Raw genomic sequence first — 6,314 nt, 5'->3', positions numbered from 1 at the left:
CTTTCAAAAAAATTACTCATAAATGGCATCCGCAAGGCATACAAGGAGTATTGAACTCTCAAGTCAAACAATTTTTAAATTTTAAGCAATATAATCCTCAAAAGGTCAAAATCATCGCTAATATAGACCAATCATATAAAATCTCTTAAATACACAAGACATGCTCAAAATTTTGAATTTAAAAAACAAACACTACAAAGCACCATTACCCCCAAACTTAAATGACACAGTGTTCTCAATGTGCAAAGAGAACAAAAGGAAAGAGTATACCAGTGCAAGTAGCAAGAATGATCGGGATAGAAGTATCCAAAGTGGGTGGCATGGCCCCCCCAAACTTGGGATGAACTGTGGTCCTGAAAAGATGGCACTTGGATAAACTCATCAGATAACAAAAGTGATAATACATTGCACAGTGATCATACAAGTGTAAATGGGATACCAACTACAAATAGAGAGAGGTGTAAGGGTAGTCCAAAAAATTGGGCAGCACTCTCTCTCACTGAAGTCACTGTGATGCACCTGATGGAGTCAAACAGATAAATATAAGAATATATAAAAAAAATAACATTCATAAAGAAAGCATATATAAAGAAAATAGAGTACAGGGACATAAAAATGTCAAAGCCGACAAACCCGGCTGTAAAAATAATATACTGTGACAAAATGAAGTATGAATGACAGAGATGTAGTATGAAAAGATAGAAGAAACTGGGAATCTCAGGTGGATGAGGCAGGACGGGCAGGGCGTGCTCCGCGGACATCCCTAGATAACTCTCGGAACATAGTCGTGATATCCGTGCAGAGTGCAGCAAAATCAGCTCTGTGGGCAACAGTATCAGCTTTGAGGGCAGTAATATTAGCTCGTATAGCAACCACTGCATCCTCAAGAGCCTGAAGGCGTTCTCCAAAGCCGGGGGTTTGACTGGGAGCCTCAGGTACATAAGAATCTAAAGAATGAGAATCTTGAGTCTGTTCCTCCTCGTATACTGGCGACCCAACTGGAGAGTGCTGCTCTATGTCATCTGTAGGTCGCTCTAAATCAATGTCCATACGCTTGGCAACCGGATCAACTGGTGCATCATCCGCTGCCGGGTCTACTGCTGTTGCTGGGGCCTCGGCTTCTAAATCCTCTACCGCCTGTGCGGTGTCCTCTTGTAATCGGGCAATAATAACATTATAGCTCTTGTTCCAATCCTTCTTCTGGAAGTTGTAGGTACCTTTCTCTGGGCGCTCCCGTGGCTGGAAATAATATCCCTGATCCAGTAAGATCTGGGTGATGAGGTGGCCAAATGGAAGGAACTTGGCCCTTTTGGGCCGTTCCTTGCTAATGTAGGTATCATAGAGCTGCCTCATCATGCTCCAGATGAGCACGGGGATTGACACCCAATGCCCTGTATAGAATGCGTATAGGGCTGTCAGATAATCTCCTCGCCTCTGAATCTTGTGCCCGGCCATGTATATGTTGCGGAACAAGACAGAGTCAATGAACCACAGGTCATCTGGAAGATATATGCGGGTAGCGAATGTCTTGCCAGCGGCATAGTGACCTGTCAAAGCAACTGCCATGTCGGCATAAGAAGGCCTGTATAGCCTCAGATATATCTCCTGTAGCTCCGGAGGGCATAAATGTGGGCAGTGGCAAGATGTGGATAATGTGTCCACTGTGATAGAGATCTGGTGGCCATCAATGGTGGTAATTATCTTTGCCGTGGTACGCGGGGATGTCCGGAGGTTCTGGAAGAACACCCGTACGAGCCTCGGATACACAGGGCTAGTAACTAGAGCAAGAATAGCTGCAAGGCCCCTCCGGATAATGTCATCATAAGCGGATCGGGTCAGCACCGATCTGGAGAAATAATGTATGTAAAAAACTGACTCATGGGCTACTGACATCTGTGTATATCTGGATGCGGGCCTGTCAAGCTCCTGGGCTGGCTGAGCTGGTGAAGGAGATGGAGATGGTGTAAACTCAGCCTGAGCCTGAGAAAGAGATGCGCCAGCATCGGAATGTAATTTACTATCAGAATGAGGAGACTGTGTAGGCTCAGCTGGCTCCTCCTGTATAGGGTCCTGTACATGAGAAGGACAGGCCTCGTCATCAAAAGTGTGCCTGCCCCGCCGGTGATAATGTCCGCGGGCTACAGTCTTGCGCTTAGTCATGGCTTGAAAAACAATTAAAAACTTGCAAGGGAAGTCAGTGCCAGAATAAAGAATTGAAAGCACAAAATAGAAACATGCATGTCAAATAAGATAAACAAAACATATATGACATGAATCTATACAAGTGACAGTATGGGAAGCATGCTAAACAATATAAGTATGAAATGCATCCAACGTGGAAAATTACAGGCATTGGGCATGAATGAGATAACATGGACACAAGATAAGATGTATGGAATGTGTGTATGAAATCTGTGAAGTTCGATCGATCATAAGAAAGTATGAGATCGATCTCACTCGATCGATCCGAGAAAGTGAGAAACTAAGTTCGATCGATCTCACTTGATCGATCTGAGAAATATATTCGATCGATCGAACTCTGCGAAGAACGTGGACAGTCATAGATCTGTGACGTGGATGGCACGGGGCCTTCATGAACTAGGTCGTGGGCCCATCAACAATCCTATTCACCTATATGAGGCCCATACTCCCAAAATATAATCAAAAATCAACCATATATACAATCATATATACACACACATATATATATATACAAAAAGCTTCAAGCCTCATTAATGGTGATTTTCAACATTAAAAGAGCATGGATCTAACATTTAAAGCAAGTATATATCAAATCAAAGCTTGAATCAAAAGGATGGATTCGAATCTCACCTAGAAATCAAGAGAGAGAAGTGGAAACTCGAAGGGGTGAGATGCGAAATCCAAGAGGAAAGAGAGAGATCTGGGATGAGATGAAGCTCGCAGGAGATGTTTGCCGGAGATGGGGAAGATGGGTGCAGTGGTAAAGAGGGATAGGGTTTGGAAGAGGGTTAGTTCAATCTTTGAAATTGATTTTGAAACCCTCGGTTTCATTTTTAAAATCTTTCCCGAACCAGTTCGATCGATCGAACTGAGACCTCAGATCAATCGAACTGAGACCTCAGATCGATCGAACTGTTGTGATCTCTCTTTGAAATTTATTTATTTATTTTTTAAATTAAAAACTGAAAATTAAAAATGAAAATAAAAGTTTTTTGGATTTTTAAAATAAAATAAAATCTTTTTGGGATTTTTGAAAAATAAAATAAAAATATTTTTGGATTTTTAAAAATTCAAAAGTCAAACAAAGTAAAAGATGGTGAGATGAAAAATAGAGATCGATCTGAAAAAAATATTCGATCGATCTGATAGAGAGCAAAAGTATGCAGTTTTTTGGGTTCAAAAATTTGTCTAAGTGTGAGAACTCAAGATTGATCGAACTTAAGGTTTGGATCGATCTAAGGACTTATGATCGATCGAAGAATAAGTTTGAACGATGGGACTGAGGGGCGATTTGGATGCAGGTTGATGCAGGTCGAAAATTTTTCTAAGTGTTGGATGCAGGTAGAAGTTTGATCGATTGAACTCTCCTTTGAGATCGATCGAACTTATGCAAAATGCTCAATTTCAACATAAAAGTGCATGCAATCCTAATCACAGTTCCTAGCAATGCATATGAACCAAAAACAAGTATCTAGACTTCACAAGAAATGAAATTAAAGATAGAAATGAGGGAGGAATAGGGTTTTGACACCCTACGAAATGTTATGCTAGTCTTTAACGTCTCTAGTAAGACGTTGGGCTCTTTTAGCCCGGATCAAACATCTTGTAGTGCATCCCCTCCTTAATGGGGTGATAAGTGCTTTGAACTCCACCCAACAAATGGTTCTTTAAGGAACTTGTTGGATTAAGCTCAAAAGATGTTTTCGGTCTTTGGTCAATGCAATCTTTGGGCTTCCATGCCGCCCTTCCAAAACAGGATTTTGAAACAACTTTCTTTGGTTTCAAGGTTGAAGATGGACTTTTTGAAACCTTGGTCTCATATAAAAGCTCAATTCCTTCACTTTAAGGTCATGACATTTATCTACAACATTAATCTCTTCATGCTTGTCAAATGAATTGGGGGTTGGATTAAAATATTCAACTTTACCTTCATGTGGCCAAATGAGATTTTCATTATCCCTGTCCTACAATTGATGTTGGCATTTGCGGTTGCTAAGAAAGGACGGCCAAGGATAATAGGAATTTGGCTCTTAGGATTTGGGACCAGTTCCATGTCAATGACAACAAAATCAACGGGAAAGAAGAATTTATCAATTTTAATCAATACATCCTCAATGATATCCCTAGGCTTTTTGATTAATCGGTCGGCAAGTTGCAAAACTACCGACGTTGGTTTTAAGTCTCCTAAGCCTAATTTGACATATACCGAGTATGGAAGAAGATTAACACTAGCTCCTAGGTCAAAAAGTGCCCGATTAATGATATGATCACCAATCATGCATGAAGTAGTAAGTGAACCGGGGTCCTTAAACTTGGGGAGAATGTTATGCTGCAAAATTGAGCTCACTTGCTCGGTTAAGACCACTTTTCTAGGTGCTTGGCTTTTATTCTTCCGCTTTTGGGTGCACAAGTCTTTCAAGAATTTGGCATAAGCCGGAATTTGCTTGATTGCATCCAAAAGTGGAAGATTGACTTTCACTTGCCTAAACACGTCCATGATTTCATTGATTTTGGCCTTTTGCTTGTCATTTGAAATGGATCCTTTTAAGGCATCCGGAAATGGAGCTTTTTGTTCAAAAACCTTTTCAGAATTTTTCTTTGAAGTCTCTTCAACACAATAAGTTTTCAAATCATTTTGCACATCTTTCTTTTCAAAATCACTTGTCAAATCACTTTTCAACACATTCTCATTTATATGGTCATGCACATGCAATGAAAGAGGAATATGATATGAAACGGGATGGGCGTCAACTCGTGGTTGCACCAGTTCACTCTTTTCATTGGACATACCCACTTGGTTATCCACAATCTTTCCACTTCTCAAGGTAGTCACCGCATTGACATGCTCTATTGTGTGACCTTCTGATGAGGAGTGAGTCTCCACAACACATTGTTGCTTTTGTGGGGCATTCAAAGGCATTTTTCCCTTCTCTCTTGCATTCAAAGTACTAGCTATTTGCCCTACTTAGGTTTCTAACTTAGCAATGGATTGAGAGTGAGAATAAAGCAATTGTGTGTTTGCCTCCAAAGTGCCTAAAGTGGTTAAATTCAAAAGCGGGACTTCTAACATTTCCTTGGGAATATGATGGTTGATTAGGAAAATGAGAATTTGAAAATTGGTTTCCTTGTGATTGATATGATGATCTAAAACCTTGGGAACCTTGGCCTTGTAGTGGAGGTGGAATGTATTTTCCTTGAAAACCGCCTTGGGAAGGGTTTGAGCCCTCCCCTTGGTTTTTCCAAGAGAAATTCGGGTGATTCCTCCAACTAGGATTGTAATGATTTCCATAAGGGTTGTTCCCTTGATTAGCAAAAACAACATTTGCTTGTTTATGATGCTCACTTTGCACATGTCCATGGGGACAATTGGAAGTAGAATGTAAAACACTTGAACAAGTCATACATGTCTCATTATATACATGATGAGAATGGTTAGGGAAGGAAGATACTTGATTCGCCGAGTTTTGGTTGATTAAAAATTGATCAAAACTTTGAGATAATGATTTCATCTTGGCGGCAATTTCATTGGAGTGATCGACTTGATGTAAGCCAACACTCTTCCTACCACTAGAATTTCTACCATTCTTCGAAGATAAAGTACGATGCAAAGAATTTTCACTCATGCTTTCATAAAGACGCCATACGTCATCCTCATGCCTATCAATGTAAGAGCCACCCATGGAAGCATCAACCATGCCTTTGTAATTGTCCGATAAGCTCTCAAAGAAATATTGAACTAATTGCCATTTGGGCATGTCATGATGTGGACACTTCCTAAGCAATTCATTAAAGCGTTCCTATGCCTCATGAAATGTTTCTCCATCCCTATGTGAAAATTCTCGAACTGAGGTTCTCATAGCATTGGTCTTAGAAACCGGATAGTACTTCTTCAAGAACTCATGTTGCATTTCCGCCCAAGAAGTTATTGAAAAAGGCCTAAGATTGTTAAACTAATATTTTGCCTTGTCTTTAAGAGACCTCTTCTGGCATGTCTGTATATTTTACGATGGAACATACTTCAAGAAACTCATCCAAATGCTTGTAAGGTTCTTCATTTGGAAGTCCATGATAATTAGGAAGCATTTGAATGGTTTGTGGCTTGATTTTATAGT

At 40.3% G+C, this 6,314-nt stretch overlaps 1 pseudogene; it reads left to right on the top strand.

Annotated features, from left to right (window-relative positions):
• Positions 1–5,955: 5,955 nt before the first annotated feature.
• Positions 5,956–6,054, top strand: LOC132282921 (small nucleolar RNA R71; annotated as a pseudogene).
• The last annotated feature ends 260 nt before the right edge of the window (positions 6,055–6,314 follow it).

The sequence above is a fragment of the Cornus florida genome, unplaced genomic scaffold, assembly GCF_030987335.1.
Source record: "Cornus florida cultivar Cherokee Brave unplaced genomic scaffold, ASM3098733v1 CherokeeBrave_3.0.0_Hap2_Chr01, whole genome shotgun sequence".
Lineage (NCBI taxonomy): Eukaryota > Viridiplantae > Streptophyta > Magnoliopsida > Cornales > Cornaceae > Cornus > Cornus florida.
Note: the sequence above shows the minus strand (reverse complement) of the source record. Positions and strands in the feature narration are given on the sequence as shown.